A 19,618-nucleotide genomic window follows, 5' to 3' on the forward strand; every position below is an offset into this window, starting at 1 on the left:
GATGGTTAAAGGGCTTTGCCAGGTGGAAAGCCTTGAGGACCTGAGAGGCAGAGAGAGTCCACAGAACAAGAATATTATGAAGAATGTGCATGCATTCCAATAGTGTATAATCTATGTACATAGCGGGGGGAGTGGGATCATGCCTACTGGGTCCTCCCTCTTCCTGTGTTGACGTGGCATTAATTGTGAAAGAGCAGCCATGCATACTAACTTCATCTGCAAATTCTGTTCATGTATTTGGGACTCATCTGTTGGAATAATTTCCACTCACCCTGACACAGCCTGAGGCTGCAATCCTAATCATGTCTACTCAGAAGGAAGTCCCGTGGAATTCAGTGGGCCTTGCTCCCATGTAACTGGGGTTACGATTTTTAAAATCTATGATCTAGTCACTATTGGAATTTTTAGTCTGATGTTTGCTGTCTTCTAATTATAATTGCTGATCATTTTATTATGCATAGGGAAGTCTTGTTTCTAATTTATCTCATTACATTTTAGTGTGTTTCTTAAATGTAAGTCGATTTGATTGTCTCATCTGAAAATCAAATTATAAATAATGAACTAAACGAAAACTGAATGGGTTGGAAGCAGACTAAGTCAGTTGTGCTGAATGGGTTGGAAGCAGACTAAGTCAGTAGATCTGCTGAAACCGTTAGGGCTTAAATTAGTTGTTTTTGCCTTGCGCCACTGATTTCAATAGATTGAGTCTGAGGATGAAAAATTCTGGATCCAACCCACTGTTTGCAGGAGAAAAAAGTGAGGTCAGGGGGTAACAGGTCCAACTATACATATATCTGTAGAAATGAGAGCAGCCACATATTCACTCCAATTACCAAAGGTACTTGCTTTGAAGGCTGGGAGTGTCCGTGTGTGAAAACCCTGAATGCGGGCAGCATAAATGTCAACAAGCCACATTTCTTAGAGTAAATTAAATGTTTGGATATAAGAACTGACCTTGACTGCATCTCTTATATGCAATCAGGGTCCTGCTTGCTTCTCATCCTGTATCCACACATAACATGTAACCAGTTCTGCTGTTGCACTGCATTTGTAAACTAAGCGGGATTCCAGCAAGGCAGGTGATCTCTCAATAAACACATGATTAAGCACAAGTGTCCTCTTTGCTAGAAGGTTTGCTCTTCATTCCTCTCATCACTCTTCAGTTTAAAACTTTAGTCCCAGTGAAATGTTGTGAAATAATCCAGAGAAGCAAATATGGATTGAGTCCTTAATTATAGAAGGAGTAAGGAGAAGCTTCTGTCTGGTTTATCAGACTGATGAGCTGACCTTCCACTTTTAACATTTTATAATAAAGGGCATGGGCTGGACTACTTCAAATTAGGCAGTTTGAGTGTTGATTTTTTTTCCTTAATTAAAAAAAACCCATAAAGTGTTGTTTCTAGATTCACAGAACACTATATATTTTTGAAAGTTGTTTGTTCACCATGCGTTTGGACACCCTGTAAAATATCCTAACCAAATTTTGTAGGATGGTTCCTGAGATAAAGGAGCAGGTTTTCACCTGTGTTTGGCCACAGTTTTATGCCATTTGAATTAATATGGCAGACTGAGCCTTATAAAAGTGTTTTGATTTTAATCACCGATTTCAAAACTTAGAATTTCCAAGCAACACCAGGTAAAAGGCTGCTAGAATAATATAAAAAAGCACCATCAAGTTTGGAGACTGGAAATGAGTACCCACATTCTTTCAACCTACCTTTCAGTCACCATTCATGTCCGTGTGAAAGTGAGCCACATACACACATGTTCATTCATCATTCAGCTACTACAACATCACGTGAAAACTTGCTTGGCCATCAGGGATCAAACACTGCATGCAGAGCTTTGGTGTTTCCTAACACCACTTCATACACTTTCAAAGGAAGCAATTAACGTGTGATGGCATGCTAAGTGGTATGTGTGCATGCATGATCCAGCTCTGAATCAGCTCTGAGGGGGGGGGGAGAGTTGTTGCATACATTATACAGTGGTGCCTCGACTTACGAATTTAATCCGTTCCGAAGGCACCTTCGTAGGTCGAAAAATTCGTGAGTCGAAAAACGCCATTGGAAACGCGATTTCCCATAGGAATGCATTGGAAACAGAAAAATTCATAAGTCGAAGCAACCCTATCTAAAAATTCGTAAGTCGAAAAATCCCTATCTAAAACTGCCGCAGTTTTCTTTCGGATATCAAGACATTCGTAAGCGCGCGACCATTACCCCCATTCGTAAGTCGAAAAATTCGGTTGTCGAGTCGTTCGTAAGTCGAGGTACCACTGTACTTCAAAACCACCGCTGTCTTGAAATAACAGTTGGGTGTGAACAACACTGTGAGCTAGGACATTTTGACTTTCTACTGCTTTTTCTATCTGTGTGCTATTGGGCTTGAGGGGCATATCCAGTTTCATTATGGGGCACAGTGGTCTAGAACAGTGTGAACTTATCCAGCCAGGGCTTTTCACCACAATATATTCTTTCACATGTACACTCATCACTGGCTGCCTCCAATGCCAAATAGGAACGGGTGGGTCTTTATGCAGCCAAAACAGCCCTATCTATGTACAAAGGGCACAGGTGTTTGTGCGAGAATCCAGGAAGAAGACATGACTGGCTTAATGGCTGTCTGAATAGGAGCATTGCTACATTTTGTTGCAGGTCCCACCTGGAATTGCTGATATGAATCATGAGGGACCACTAAGATGATCTCACTAAGATTCCTGGGACATATTGGCAAAGGCAATCCTGACCTTTCATAATGAACCCTTTCTCTGGCTCAAAAAGGGATGGCCTGTGCTGCTACATGAAAGAGGTCCTATGATCTAGCTCTGCAAATTCATTCCAAAATACAGTTCATGGACTATTGTGTGTGTAATGTAGTAGATGATAAAACATTGGATTGTATGTCATGCTTGGTAATGGTTTCCTATGTCCTGTTTATTGTAGATACAGCCAGGTCTATAAAGGGTTACCACACCAGTTGAGCCCCCCTACCTGGTGGGCAAGGAGGAACTGCATTCTTGTACCCAAAGCACCATTCCTGGTGAGTGATTTGACGCAATTCAGTTTAAGGTTAGCCAGTAAATTTGCATTCATGTCGTAACTATTTTTGTGGAGAACTCGGAGTTTTATGAGACAAGATTATGTGATCTCTGAACAAAGGCTGTGGAAGGGAGGAGGTTTGTTCTATGGTTAGCAGGGCTGATCTAAGACATTTGCTGGCTGAGGTGAAGGGCAAGATGGTGCCCCCTCTACACACACATATTATGAGTATGAAACTGACTAGCAGTTGAATCTTCAACACTGTCAATGGGGCTACATCCTCCACAGCACTTGAGGGTAGCAGAGCAGCTTAGGGGCACAGGGCAGGCATGCTCACTAGCAGTTCTGTCCTCCTGCTCCTTTGCTGCCCGAGGCAGATGTATCACCATACCCAATGGCAGGGCTGGGCATGATGGCTTGGCATATTCTAATGTAGAAAGCAAGCCTTGAATTTTTCACAGTTACTTGGCAGGGGGGTTGAATCTTGTCAATTCACGAACATGTATCAGATTCATTTATCAGATTCATGAACATACAAAACAGCATGGAGCTTTATGAATTTTAATGCTGCATGACAAGTAGAAGCAACCAATTATTGTGTACTCGACAATTGGGAGGGGAACCACCTTATTAAGTTTTGAAGGATCACAAAGATTCTGTAGCATCTGGCCCATAAACCTTGTTGTAATAATAATAATACCTTTATTGTCAATGTACAACCTGTGTACAAACAAAACCTAAGTTTTATGCTGGCAAAGCCAACAATGATTTGTGTGTGTGATCTCTAGTGTCTGGAACAAAGATTACTGCCCTGAGAGTGCCCTTTCAGGTACCTCTGGTGTCTATGAGCTCAGTAAACTCAATCACAGTGTCTAATCACAAATTAATCCAGACTCTAATCACTTGTCCCAGTCATTTATCACATGTTGCAGTTCCTGTCTACCTGGGATTAATATTGCATTCTATGTACCCTTTTAAAGTAGTGGCCTGTCTGCGACCTCTGTAGCCCCCACTGAAGGAAAAGTGAGCTGCATTCCGAAAAAGACATGCAAGAGAAGGGTAAATAGGAAAGTGAACGAACAGATTCTAAACTGCCTTTGGTAAAATGCTGCCTGAAATTCACGCATTTGAGTTAATTGATATCATATATCTCACTGATGCTGTCTATTGAACTGAAAAAGCTGCCCATGTACTGAAACCAATAAAACGTTGGTCATGTGGGCAGTAACTGTTAATATTTCCTTTATATGGATCCGGAGGTCTTTGTCATGGGGAGAAAACTTTGAGAAGAAAAAAACATTATTTTAGGCAACTGCAGAACTCTCACTCTTCAGGGCATCGGCTGATGTCATAAGCCAACTTTAGAAATACAACTTGAGAAAGGGACACGTTAAGCAATGCAGTACAGTGCTAATCCTCTTGACCCCCGGGTCAAGCACAACTATTAATAAACACATGCTCTGTATCTTTGACTCCAGCAAAAGGGTGTTCTGTACATACACATAAACATATACTTGGAATGGCTACTGGGTTCAGTCAAACTTCTGATGATTGCATGTATCCTTTTTCTAAAAGGCTTTTTTTCTACAAAGCTGTGTTGTAAAATATAGCTTTGTTTAGATCTTTGTCTTTCTATATACTGGCCTTTTTAAAATAACTCTAAATGTTGCTACCTTAATTTTGATTATTTTAAATCACTGTAGTTATTTGGTTTTATGGTTCTGAGGACTGCCTTAGGCATGCAAGGCCCCAAAAGATGGCATATAAGACTTTTCCATAATATGTTTTGCCTCGTGAAAATATTGGTGAATAAACACATCATGGCTTAGCTATATAATATTTGTGCTCCAGCTCCCTGAGTGTGATGGTATTTTTTTTATAAAAAAAAATACGTAGCTTTCTTATTGTGCTTCTAGAGTGAGAATGGAGAGTGCTGTAAAATTATAGATGAGAAGGTGCTGGATCAAAATCTATATTGGGTAGTGATCCTTTGTCTCAGTTATGTTATCTTATATTGGTAATATTTATCAGCCAAATAATTACGACAGAGTCTTAATTAGGCAAAATATTTGGTCCAGTGTTACCTAGGCTCTGCTTCAGACACCAAAATGCCTCTCTGCTATCTCGACACCAAGGTGGGACTTCAGAACATTTGTCTCTACCTCCCTGCTTATATCCCCACTGTGTCCTTGGCTTCTAGCTCCTTAGGTACCCACTAGAATATATCACAAAACCAATTGGAATGGGCAGGTCACCATTAGTTCTGAGTGAATCTCAAACCATACATATCCTTGCTTACTGAAGGGAAACAGTATATAGGAACCAGAAATTGTGGGGGTAACTTTAGAAGCTAGAAGGAACTGGTGCATAAAATAAAATGCACACTATTTTGAGAAACAGTAATTTAGGAAATAATGGCAGGTCTGTTTGAGGACTGAGCACAGTGAACTGTGGACGATGGAGTGTTTTATTCTGCCATTTCTCTGTTAAAATCCTGGATTCCTTTCTGAGAATCAATAAATGTAGAGACATAGCCACAATATTTTCCAGGTGGCCTCAGGCCAGGAATTGCCCACAGTTGTCTGAGCTTAAAAGGAATTGGCAAACAAAAAACTGCATTATTTTTAGGCGATGGAGTAAATGATGCTCTCAGCCTCTTCATTCATTTGGCAGTGAGTAAAGGCTTCCGCCTCACCTGTTTAAAATCTAAAAAAAGGAAGACAATGAATTCCACTTGAAAAATGAAAAAATGGGGTGAAACAGTATAAACATTTTGAAACATGGTGGTGTTAATGTTATCAAGGTTGGTGGAATGGGCAAATTTAGTTATTTCAACCATAAGAAAGCCCCAGAAATGAAGGTTTGGGATATTATGCTCTGCCCTCCATTCTGCAGACACAAGTCATTATGCAGGTCTTAAGGGGCACCACAAGCAGCAGACATATATTCCCAAGAAAGTCCCCCATATACAGGCCAGGAAAATAAAGCAGAGAATTGAATTTTGTTTGACATCTTCGGATGTGCCCATAATTTGCTATTTGATGCACGTGGACATGAGAGTTCAAATTTGAATTGTATATTTCACATTTGTTTTGGCTTTGGTGCCAAGCAACTTTAAGAATGCTTCAGAAATTCTCATCTAATTTCTTCATGGGTTTTTGGAGAGCTGAATTCCTTGTCTTGTTTCTGAAGTGGAAGAACCAGTAAGTTAGGTATTCCCCACTGCTGTATCTTACATTATTGTATTCCTTCCAAAGTCTACACAGAACAGAGCATTGTGTATGCATGAGTGCTGTGCTTAAACCTGACCTTAACTATTTTCTTCCCCAGTGAAAGAGGCTTCCATTTTTCTCCCTTCTTCACACAACACTTTATAATTTCTTTACAATCTTTGCCATTGACGAGTTGAGTTTTTATCATTGTGAAATGGCTGAGGGTGGTGTGTATGTGTGTTTCTTTCCACTAAAAATATATCCAGTGCTCTATAACATCCCCTCCTGGCAAATAGAAGGGGAAGAAATGGAGGCAGTGAGAGATTTTACTTTCTTGGGTTCCATGATCACTGCAGATGGTGACAGCAGTCACAAAATTAAAAGACGCCTGCTTCTTGGGAGAAAAGCAATGACAAACCTAGACAGCATCATAAAAAGCAGAGACATCACTTTGCCAACAAAGGTCCGTATAGTTAAAGCTATGGTTTTCCCAGTAGTGATGTATGGAAGTGAGAGCTGGACCATAAAGAAGGCTGATCGCCGAAGAATTGATGCTTTTGAATTATGGTGCTGGAGGAGACTCTTGAGAGTCCCATGGACTGCAAGAAGATCAAACCTATCCATTCTGAAGGAAATCAGCCATGAGTGCTCACTGGAAGGACAGATCCTGAAGCTGAGGCTCCAATACTTTGGCCACCTCATGAGAAGAGAAGACTCCCTGGAAAAGACCCTGATGTTGGGAAAGATGGAGGGCACTAGGAGAAGGGGACGACAGAGGACGAGATGGTTGGACAGTGTTCTCGAAGCTACCAACATGAGTCTGACCAAACTGCGGGAGGCAGTGGAAGACAAGAGTCCCTGGCATCCTCTGGTCCATGGGGTCACGAAGAGTTGGACACGACTGAACGACTAAACAACAACATAACATCCCATGATGGATGAGGAAGGCCTGAAAGGAGTTATATCTACCCACATTAGGTTGGATGTGGGTAGAAACCTGCACATGATTGGGAACGCTGATGAAGCAGGAGTCATTCCTTAATTACAAGGAGATTTCCACTCCCTTTCAAGTACACACAGGTAATCACTAGGGATAGAGAAGAAATTTGATTCAATTTACATTGAAAGGCAACAGGGACCTTGAGAGTGGGGGGCGATATGCAGCCATGTGCCTTTTTCAGAAGTGGAGATTTTGCCAATCCAGAATTCAGAAGGAGTGGAATGTTGGGCCAAGCACACCAGAGAAATAATAAATAACTGCAAAGGGAGGAATTGCTCTTTTCCTTCATTCCAGGCCAAACATTCCTTGGTACAGTGTTTCATAGCTTTGTTTGGTAGGATGGTTCTTTTTTCACTTATCATGGAGTAAAAATACTTCATTTCAGTCTCTATATTTTGGCAAAATACCAATAGTAAATATTTTGTCTGTTGAGGTCCACTTTAGAAGCTGGTATGGTATTTGGTCTAGTGGAGCACAGTTTGTTCTGATGGTTGCTGAATGACTATTTGACTCCTTGTCAGTCTGCTATAGATTAATCCAAAGTCCAACATGTGATATTCTAATAAAACAAGGAATTGTTTTCAAAAGTTTTCACCCGAAGACTCAATGAGGCACAGGTGGTTTCCCCCCCCCATCGTTCCTTCCTGTTGAAGGCCAAGACCCAGGTAGAGAGAGCTAAAAACTGGAAGTAACCCAGATCTTGTTAATCTAATTTTTATCTGAAAATGGAAGTGTGAGTGAGTGAGGCCTAATTCACCTATGCATACTTCAGTGTAGTCACTGTTTGAAAATGCAGCTTTGTGGAGATAATGCCATGTAGCGAATCTGTTCATGCAAAGGGGCTCATCCACATGGTTCTGCCAATTTGGTCAGTGTGGTGTGGTGGTTAGAATATTGGACCAGACCTGGGAAGTTCTAGGTCCAAATCCCTAATAATAATAATAATAATAATAATAATAATAATAATTTTTTATTTATACCCCGCCCATCTGGCTGGGTTTCCCCAGACACTCTGGGTGGTTTCCAACAGAAAAATAAAACACAGTAATCTATTAAACATTAAAAGCCTCCCTGAACAGGGCTGCCTTCAGATGTCTTCTAAAAGTCTGGTAGTTGTTTTCCTCTTTGACATCTGTTGGGAGGGCATTCCACAGGGCAGGCGCCACCACCGAGAAGGCCCTCTGCCTAGTTCCCTTCAACTTGGCTTCTCGCAATGAGGCAACCGCCAGAAGGCCCTCAGTGCTGGACCTCAGTGTCCAGGCAGAATGATGGAGCCCACTTGGTAACTTTTGGAGAGCTGCTGTGTCTCAGCCTAACCTAAATTACAGGGCTGTTGTTGGGAGAACAGTGTACAATGTCTTGAACTCCTTGAAGAAAACATAGGATTTGAATGGAATGTTCACAGTGCTAGCACAAACCTTACACTGTTTCTACTGGCATTGTGAAAACCATCCAAACCACTGTGGGTGAATCAACTGAGCAAAGGGCCAACCACGTGAAGCTGTTCCAAGCAAATGGTTTTGACTCAGCTACCATGGCATGTAGGGACTCAACTGGTCGTATTCCTTGCATACCAGCTGCATCTTTGGGGATAAATATGCATTAAAAAATGTACTTCAGAAAGCAAACAATAATTGCTTTTGGGAGAGCTTGCTCAACATCAGTTAGGAATTTGCCCTGCATGTGGAGCTGCTCTTGGACATGGTCTGGAAACTCCAGCTGGTGTAGAATGCTGATGGGGACAGACAGCTGACAACATGTGACAGCTTTGCTAAAATATGTGCATTGGATGCTGATATGTTACTGGGATAGGTTCGTGGTTCTTGTATTAGTATACAAAGCCCTGAACATCTTGGATCCATGAAACCTTAATGTCCACCTGAGCCTGTTTATCCCACTGAGATCATCCAGAGATGATTGTCCCTTGGGGTTACCAAGGCCTGCCTGGCTTCAACTAGTAGCTGGACATTTAATGTTGCTGCTTCCATGCCATGGGATACCCTTCTAATGCAGATTCAGCAGGCATCCTTGCAGTCTAAAAGGCCTATTGGTCTGTTTCATTTTCTCTTTTTACCTGAGTGGCCATTATAGAAATACTTTTTAAAATATAATAAAGTAAATTTACAAGTAACATAATTATAATAATAATAGCCTTTTGTAATCTCACTGTATGAAGCTTTCACAGGACTTATCTGAAGGCTCATGATAAGAAATGACTGGCAGTAACTGCACTGATGTATCAGGTATGACATGTGGACCAGGAAATACAAAGAGAGAAATGAAGTTTCATAATGTGTTTTGAGAGGGGCAGGCAGGCAGACAGAATGGACAGGTGCTTTCGGCAGCAAAATTTTAACTATGACATTTTGCTTCTTGACAGACCAGCATTTCTTTTTAATGGAGTGCATTGCTAATTTCACGAGATTCCCAATGTCCATTCTTTCCATAATTTCCTTTAAATATATACCCCAAACACATAGCATATCAACACGAATGTAGCATATCAGGAATACATCTCAAGTGATGTGAAAATTTCCAATTTGCCATTTCTTTTGTTTGATGCATCACAACACCTATGGCATCTCTGCCTTCTCACACAGCCCTGGGCGCATCAGAGACACGGGGTGTAGTGGACAGAGAGCTGGATTTCTTTCAGGGAAACCTGGATTTAAATTCCTGGCCAAACATCAAGTTCCCTGAATAGCTCAAGGCTAAAGTTGTGGGTGGTTTTCAAATTCCAGAGATGCTATTCTCCCCCCTCCCCCTTTTGCATAAGCAAGTTAGCAAGGTCAGAGGCACATATGGTAAAGATAACGTGCCTCTTCTGAAAAGGAACTCTATTTGTTTAAATTTACATTATAAGAACAATAAGAAAAAGAGAAACTATACCACTGACAGATAGTATCTCTGGAAAGGGAAAGGCACTCCGTACTGCTAGGTTCAAGACCGATTCTCATGAATATCTTGATATGGTAAAGCTTTCAGGTGCTTTTGTGGGGCGAGGTGGCGCATGTTGACTTAACTCCATCTCTTGGCATCATTTAAAATATGCGATAGCGATAGTCATAATATTATGCGTTCATAATATTTGATTACCCTGCCAAAATTTTACAATCACAACTTTACAAAATGGATATGTGACTCACCAGTTGAGACTGCAGTCTTAATACAATAGAGAAAGCCCAGAAATACCTTTGGGACTGAAATTATTAGAGACGGGTTAATAACATCTTTATATTTTCCCTTAAGTGCCTTTACATTTCTCTAGTGTTGCCCTCTTATGTGGATAAATATTCTTCCATACACATGAGACACTAGCTTTAAGGCACTATTTACTATTTAATTACACAGTAGTGTTCTTTAGCAAACCAAACTCCCATTCTACAGAAGATCCTTGTACCTCAGTCAGTATGCATTTTAATTTTTAATCAGTACAAAAAGTGGAAGCACAGCAAGCAACATCTTCTGAAGAACAACATTTTGGGTTCAAATTAAAATGGTAACATCTGAGGCTAGTTTCAGTTGCTTACTGGAGAATAAATACTTCCTGGTTTTTAGTATGTAGGATCATTATTCTAACTATCACCAAAATGGCATCGACAAACAAGCATGAAGTATTAACGGGCTTGGAGAAACCCCATGGTTTGAGGAAGTATAAAACACATTAGAGGAAATAATGCTAAAAGGGAGGAGGGACTCAAGAACATCTCAGTGGGTACAGATTGCTGATTGCTGGGGTGGATGGGAAACATGGGTACATTGTGATTGGTTGGCTGGCTTTTAATCTGAGCAAGAACACTTTACACTGCTGCATTTTGTGGTTGGTCCTGCTTGTAACATTCCCCAAAAAAATTGCACAAGGAAGATGCTAAATCAGCCTGAGATTCTTCAACTCCTTCACACAAGGTATCTGAAGAAGTGTGCATGCACATGAAAGCTCATACCAAAATAAAAACTTAGTTGGTCTTTAAGGTGCTACTGAAGGAATTTTTTTATTTTGCTTCGACTCAGACCAACACGGCTACCTACCTGTAACTATCCTTCACACAAGTTCCTTTTCTATAGTTACCCTAAAAAAGCAACAGCAAAAAAGCACACCTCTCTTCCTTGCAGTTAGGTTTGAGTAGATCTGAATGTTCCCTAACAAGATGAATTTCAGTAGGGACAAATTTAATGTCTTGCACCTCGGCCAGAATAACCAGCTACACAAATATAAGATGGGGACACCTGCCTTACCATTAGTACAAGTGAAAAGGATCTAGTGGTCTAGGGACTACAAGCCTGTCATGAGTCAACAGTGTGATGCAGCAGCAAAAAGATCTAATGCTATTCTAACCTTCATCCATAGAAGTATAGTGTCCTGATCAAGAGAAATCATAGTTGCGCTCTATTCTGCCTTGGTCAGACCACACCTGGTGTACTGCATGCAGTTCTGAGCACCACAATTTAAGAAAAGCTGGAATGTGTGCTGAAGAGGGTGACCAAGATGATCAAGGGTCTGGAAACCAAGCCTGATGAGGAACAGTTGAGGGAACTAGGTGTGTTTAGTCTGGGTAAGAGGAGACTGAGAGGAGCTATGATAGTCATCTTCAAATATCTAAAGGGCTGTCACATGGAATGTGGAGCAAGGTTGTTTTCTCCTGCTGTAGGGTAGAACCCAAAACAATGTATTCAAGGTACAGGAATGGACATTTTGACTAAACATCAGGAATAGCTTTCTGTAAGAACTGTTTGACAGTGGAATGGGCTCCCTTGGAAGTTGGTAGACTCTCCTTCCTTGGAGGTTTTTAAGCAGAAGTTGGATGGTCATCTGTCATGGATACTTTAGTTGGAGATTCCTGCATTGCAGGTGGTTGTGCTAGCTGGCCCTTGAGCTCCCTTCCAACTCTATAATTCTATGACTCTATAGGGCTTCCAGAACAAATCTGCTTGCAAATAACATGTAAATGAGAGCCAAAACTGTGCTATATTGTGCTATATTTCTGGAAGCTGCTGTTGTGTGAAAGCACTTTTAGATAGCCATTTTGTGACTAGAGGCCATGGCACTTTCCCAAAATTCCAGTCATGAACACTGGACCCTGAATTAGCACATGAATAGAACAGACATCTGAGGTGCATTTTCCTAATATTCACATGCTCCTTATGAATCCCCTTATGTTCAACTATAGATGCAAAAGGTGCCACCACACTGTTGGGAATCCTGGAAAGCTTTCCCTCCTCATTGTATATGAAACTACTTAAGTTGACAAGAATCTGTTTTGTAAACCTGATCCCTGTTTACTGTACAGTATTGCTCTGGCTCTCTCTTAAACTATGGCAAAGGCTAGGCATCAACCCCCATCGGCCTTACTTCTTGGTAAACGTGCATAGGATTGAATGGTGTTTTACTCAATTGTGTGAGGCAGAGGCAATGGCTGTTCTGTTTTGCTTATACTGTTCTGCATCTCTGCACACAGATTCTTCACGGTTTAAAGAAATTCTGCTTAATTTAATTTCATCATGTGGAAGACAGTCTAATTACTTGATCACCTGTTTCTGACTTGGTGTTGAATTCTTTTTGCATTTCTGATTTTCCCCTCTGGGACATGTATCTTCTTGCTAGCATCTGTTTTCCATACTCTTCTGTGAACACGGAGACAGATGATTAATTTAAGAAGGATTCTGCCATGGTTGGTGGGCTTTAAATATGTCCAGTCCTTCCTCCCCACTTTTAGGGTAGATTTGCAAATACTGCAATTTTTGCAAGGACAATTATCCTCTTGAAAATTAGTTTACCTTCCTTTAAAAAAATAAAATACAAGATTTGGGCCAGTATGCAGTTTCGCATTTCTAGCATACCGCAGTGTTTCATCCAATTGTGTATGCTTTGAACATAATTGCAGGCTATAAATTTGTGCAATTAAAGCCCAATGGAAGTGAACTTAGAGAGAAAAGCAACTTTGAGAGGGGGTGGTAGAGAAGCAGCTGTGGGGCCTTAGCTTCTGCCCCCCCCCCCCACTTTTCCCATAACTTCTTTCCCATGCCTCCCTTGTTTTCCTCATTTGGGCCTCCCCAGCTGAGAGTCACCTCCCCACCCCACCCCCCGCCTGAAATTCTGTATTCTAAATAACAAGCTCATCGGGGCGAGCTCCCATTGCTTGGTCCCAGCTCCTGCCAACCTAGCAGTTCGAAAGCACGTCAAAGTGCAAGTAGATAAATAGGTACCACTCCAGCGGGAAGGTAAACGGCGTTTCCATGCGCTGCTCTGGTTTCACCAGAAGCGGCTTAGTCATGCTGGCCACATGACTCGACAAAAAATTGTCTGCGGACAAACGCCGGCTCCCTCAGCCAGTAAAGCGAGATGAGTGCCGCAACCCCAGAGTTCATCGCGACTGGACTTAACTGTCAGGGGTCCTTTACCTTTACCTTTTTTTATACTCTCTCCAGTGAATTGAAGCCAAAACAGTGCCAGTTATTTGCCATAGGGAAAACCTATGGCGTTTGAGGATAAGGATTTAAAGTCACTCTTACAGTGGGCTTAAATGTATAAGCCCAGGTCCAAGTCTTATGTGACCCTTGCTAAGTGCCTTAACATCACGGCCATTCAAAATGGAGCATTTTTGCTCTTAGTGTATAGTTGCATCAGCCCAGTTTCTACCACTGTGATATATGTGATGCAATTAATCTTCTTTCCCATTTCTGCAACACCAAAAGAAACAACTGGTTTATTTTTTTAAATCTCATACACGCATGTCCACACACATAAGTGTTAATGATATCATTACCAATGGTAGAGTGATTCTAGATGATGAAAGAACTGTTCAACAGTGGAAGAGTCTCCCTCAGGAGGTTGTGGACTCTCTTTTCTTTGAGGTTTTTAAGCAGAGGTTGGGTGGCCATCTGTCATGGATGCTTTAGCTGAGATTCTTGCATTGCAGTGGGTTGGACAAGATTATCCTTGGGTCCCTTCCAACTCTAAGACTCTATGGTTTAAAGCCACCAAGTTTTTCTTTATTGCATGGTTATTTTACGCCGGGCTGTATATTGTTTTAATTTGCAGTTATTGCTCCTTGGCTGTGAAATTTGTTTTGTTTCGGTTTTGTATGCAAAATTGTGTTTGGCTTTTGTAAACTGCCCAGAGAGAACATTGTACCACAGTGTGTCCTGAAAATCTTTTAAAAGTGCATAAATAAAATAGAGCAAGGTGACTAGTGATGAATCCCCCCCCCACTCAAACAAAAAAAAGTCCAACCCCAGAGGAACAAATTATCTACAATTATGTAATTTTGCGTGAAGGAATTACTCTGGATATTTTTTGTCTTCTAATTGCCCTGATTACCATAATTAATATGAGCTATCAGACAATTCTGGAAGCAACACAACTTGCATATTTGGCATGGAGATCTAGTACAAAATGTACCCTGCTTTACTAATCAGTTAATCTCATGGGAGGCTGGTCCACTAGGGTGAACAGGGCACACTGCCTTACCAACCTCAGCCTACTGTCTGACTTACAACTAGCCCAGTGCTTGGCACATTTAAAAGTCAGCAGGGAGGAGGTTAGGGACAAAACTAGAATTGGTTGGTTCTGCTTATCATTGGCTCCGACTTTGCCTGTTATTGTCATCACTGCTTTCTTCTCTACCAGCACCAGTGAACACCAGTCACCACTGATTAATCCAGAGTCAGTATGGTGTAGTTGTCAGAGTGGCATACTAGGACCTGGGAGACCACAGTCCATTTTCCACACAGCCAGGAAGCTCACTAGGTGGTTTTGGGCCAGTCACTGCCTGTCAGTCTAACCTACCCCAGTGGCTTGTTGAGGGAAACGGTTAAACAAGGAAGAAAGAGAACCATGAATCCAACTTGAGCTTCTTGGAGAAAAAGATGGAATATAACTGCAATAAAGAGGAAATACTTCATAAAAGCAGAGGGCCCACATATCTGAAAGACTGCCTCCTCCCATATCAGGCTGACTGTGTATTAAGATTGTCAGAGGATGGTCATATTCCATCTTTGGGATAAGTGCATTACATATGCACTGAGGAGAGGGCCTTCTCTGTGGTGGTGCCTTGACTGTGGAATGCCCTCCAGGGGGAGGTGTGCTTGGCAGCCTTCCCAGCTCCAGGTTAAAAGACTTCTTATTTGCCCAGGCATTTTAAGCTATGGTATTTTTTAGCTATTCTGTTGTATTGTTGGTTAATACCTATATTGCATTTGTAGATTTTAAATTCATATGCACACCTACCAGGATGAAGAACCATAGATCAGTGGTAGAACATCTGCTTTGCATGCAGAAGGTCCCATGATCAATTTCAAGCATCTCTGGTGGGGCTGATAATGTCTTCTGTCTGAATCCCTGGAAAGCTGCTGCGCGTTTTTGTAGACGTAGATGCTATTGAGCTGCATTGAACAAGAGTTTGACTCAATATATAGCAGCTACTTATTTTCCTATGAAATCTGCTTTTGGGTGAAGATACAGATTTATAAGTTTTGAAAATAAAGAAATGGTATGGAGGGCTAACAAACTACTGGGCAGAACATTCTGATTGCCCTGGTTCTGCCCACCCAGACTGAACATTGGCTTCTTCCCAAGGTAAAGGAGTGTAGGGTAGAGGCATCAGCTTCTTAACACTGTTGAGGGGGCCCAACACAATGTCATGTGTATAACATGGATGCAAAGAGCCAGGGAGAGAGGGAGACTTCCTGTTTCACTGGTTCCTTGCCTGAGCTCTGGTTTTCCTCTTTGTTTCTAGTCATATGAATTTACATTCTTATGACTGCTGGTTCAGACCAGTGGCCCATCTACTCCAGCAGCCTGTTCTCATGGTGGCCAAACAGATGCCAATGTGAAGCCTGCACGGCAATTAGGACCCAAGTACAACAGTACTCTCCCTCCTGTGTTTTCCAACAACTGGTAGTCACGAGGCATACCTCCTACAATGATGGAGCTAGAACCTAGCCACAAATAGCCTTATCTTCCACAACCTCTGTGAGAACAACCTATCAGCCCTAACTGAAGATGCTGGGGACTGAGTCTGACCCCTTCTGCGTGCAAAGAAAATGCTCTGCCATGGGCACCTTCTGCAGGTAAATGTGTGTGGCTGAAAATGTAATAGGCTCAGCTCTGCTTGTAATATATGCAATTATAAATCCAAGATGAAAGTCCCAAGATGAAAGCAGAAGTGGTAATTCTCATCACATAAAACTATAAGAGTTAAGGCCTGGGCAGGTATCAGAAGTTACGTGGAAGTAAGAAGCAGGTGGGGACAGACTCGCAAGCCTGGGAGGCTCTACATCACATGCCTTTCACAGTAGCTTTACCCTCCCAATCCAATATTCCTGTCTTATTACAAGAGTGCCCCCAACCTCTGCTACCAATAAGTTCTCCTGCCGCCTCTGCTATAACCTCCTGGCTCTTTCAATCTTCTCTTGCTCCCCATGTACCTGAAAACATGTCTTTATTATTTATCTGAGCCTTGTGTGAAGTCAAAGCCTTTCTCTTCTCAACCTTGGCTCTTCTTGTCATTCTCACACCTCTCTTTTCATTACACACTGTAATTTTTCTGCCAAGCCGCCTCTCTTCCTGCATGTTTTACACCATGTGGCTCTGCCTTCCTTACTTTTAATTAGTTTTTTTTTCCTGATGGTCCCCCTTGCCCTGTTTTTTAATGCATTGCTTGCTGGCTATCAGAACCTCTGGGCAACCCTCTAATTTATCTCTCTGTGCTTCCCATTATCCAGCTGTGTCATTTGCCCTTTATTGATCCCACCACCACCACCCTTGAATCTATTCCATGCTTCCCTGGTTTTTCTTCAGCATGTGCTTCTTGGATTTAATTTTCCCAAGTTTGCTGCCTCACCGTTCAACATCCCAACTTGCCAGCAACAACTGTTTGGTTGTTAGGAGGACTACTGCTGCTAGGGCTAATCTGGATTTTGACCACACCTCTGCTGTTCACTTCAGATGACAGCAGCAGAAAAATACTCTTTTCTTCAGTAGTTGCAGTGGCATTTAAGATTAGTGAGATATAGGTTAAATCAGCAACTCTGGCATAGACCAGAATTCTGCACTAGAGAAGCTCTACAAGTTATTTGAGGCTGCTGTCTTAATCTCCACTGGGGATGGAGGAGAAATTCAGTTTTGTTTGCATTTTAATTAGAAGCTTCCTAACTTACACATCTCGAACCACAATATTCAAGCTGAAATGCCACTAGCCTTTGAAATATGCACTTTGCTGAATTTTGCAATGCAGTTGTCCAACCAAATAATTTGTACACAAATGCATACCTTAGTGGGAAATGTGCATAAAACAAATACACCTATTTTGCACTGAACTTTCAATACTATATTAGTCTAAATGTGGTTATTGGGAGAAATAATAATCTTAAATTGCTGTGAAAATGTGGAGAACTGAAGACTGAAAAAAAATGAGACACAGAGAACCAAAATCAGCAGATTCATCTATCCCTAACTTCCACTTACGAACCTGTCATTGTCCTTATTCAAATTCCATTTTTCCATCTGTAACTTAGCACAAAACTCTGGGTTTTTTTTTTTCGTTTCGACATCTGAATTCCTGAACACATTTTATTTATTTATTTGTGTCAACTAAAGAACTCAGGATAAGATAGAGGGAGGGTATCCCATTTATTATTGCAGCCACCCTGTGCAATAGGTTAGGCTGAGAGTGACTGGCCCAAGGTCACTCACTCAGTGACATTATGGCTGAACTGAGATTTGTGCAAAGGCATCCTCTGTTTAAGTCTAACACTCCATTGGAAGACAGAAATTGTAGTCCACAAAAGCAACCATACTGCAAATTAGTTTGGGGTGCATAGATCATTCAAAGGGATAGTGACAGCCTGCTGCTAAGAGGGTCTTGCATCAGACTGACTTTATACATAGGCTTCTCTGCTGATAAGGACTGTACAACCAGACTCACATTTAATTGAGGAGGGCAGATGCTTTTCATGTGCTTCGCTCACACGCAGGAAAGCCTCAAGTCGTGTAAAGTCAGCTTCATAAGAAATATCATGCAATCAAGTGGCAAATTTTACCTGGCTTATACTGAAGCTCACAACGCCAGAGGAGGCTAGATTTCTAAATTGTGAAGATAATGAAATCTAATGAATTTATTTGAACATTATAACCTCTTCCCCCCCCCCCTTACGACTTCCTGCAGCACCATTTCATTTGTTTTTGTGACAGCAACATGCTGGAGTAGTTGTTAACAGATTTGGATCATTTATCTGCTATTGTAGCACTGAATATTTTTAATGAAATGAATTTCTTTCCTTCCTCATTACATTTTGTGAGTTGTATAACATGCTTGCCATGACTCCTTGCATCTCAGGTTTATAAGCCCAAATAAACTCAGAGAGAGGTGGAAAGAGAGAGGGAGAGGGAGAAGAGCTTTTTTTTAAAAAAAGAAATAATCCATATTCCAAGAAGGGAGGAAAAAGCAGAGCAATTTTTAAGGCTCACTGAAAACAAAATATGCAGTTTGGTACGAGAGCTGTCACTCTCTGATGTGGGGTAATTTAGAAAGCCTAAATGTGCTGGTGTTTAATGGCAAGAAAAAGACCGCCCATATCATTGGGGAAAAGTGTGAATTTTGAGAACAGGGAAAGATGCATGATGACACCCAGTCACTGAACTAAAAATAAGACTCGGATTTTTTACATATAAATTTTCTTCTTTGCTTGCAGCATAAATAACAAGCTATAAAGAGGGGCCATTTCCTTGTGAACCCAGAATATCCACTCTAGGGATATCCTAGGGATGGGGAACTGGTGGTTTTCCAGGTGGTGTCTGACTTCAGTTCCCATCAGATCCAACCTGCACAGATTCCCCGTTCCTGCCTTAGGGGGGAATTTCATGTTGAATATGAGGCCTTGATAGTGCAGTATCTCAAGGGATAATATATGTTGGATAAATGACGAAAGGGAAGGGAGTGCTCTACAATTCCTCTTTGTTACTTTTCCCTGTTTGTTACTTGTCCAAAACATTTTCTCCAGCTCTGTATTTTCACATACACCTGTGCTTCACAATTTAGCTCATCACAATAGCAAATACCAGCATATGCCGCAGCAAACATTCTCACTCCATAGAGCCCGTCTTATTTCAAAGGTATTGCTGATTTTAAAAAGAATCTCATTTAGTTATTACATTTTTCTATCTCCCATTTATTTAAACTGAAAAGACCCAGCTCACCTGCTTGCCATTTGCAAAGGCCCCTGGCTGTATATCATGGACTATTCACAAACATTCTGATTTCTGAGAGAGAAAGGTCAGTTGTGGTATTTGGCTCAGGGCAGTTACTTTGAAAGAAATAGAAGGTATTTGGATTAGAAGGGGGAAATTGCATAGTGCCTAGGGTTAG

At 41.4% G+C, this 19,618-nt stretch overlaps 1 protein-coding gene across 2 annotated transcripts in view; it reads left to right on the plus strand.

The window, feature by feature from the left end:
• RALY (RALY heterogeneous nuclear ribonucleoprotein) overlaps positions 1 to 19,618 on the plus strand; it is a 202,501-nt gene that overhangs the window by 69,720 nt on the left and 113,163 nt on the right. For both annotated transcript variants that reach the window (XM_035123488.3, XM_088673483.1), the window contains one exon: positions 2,946 to 3,042. The gene's annotated coding sequence lies outside the window, so the exon portion shown is untranslated. The remainder of the gene's footprint in view (positions 1 to 2,945; positions 3,043 to 19,618) is intronic.

The sequence above is a fragment of the Zootoca vivipara genome, chromosome 7 (assembly GCF_965207765.1).
Source record: "Zootoca vivipara chromosome 7, rZooViv2.hap1.1, whole genome shotgun sequence".
Taxonomy (NCBI): domain Eukaryota; kingdom Metazoa; phylum Chordata; class Lepidosauria; order Squamata; family Lacertidae; genus Zootoca; species Zootoca vivipara.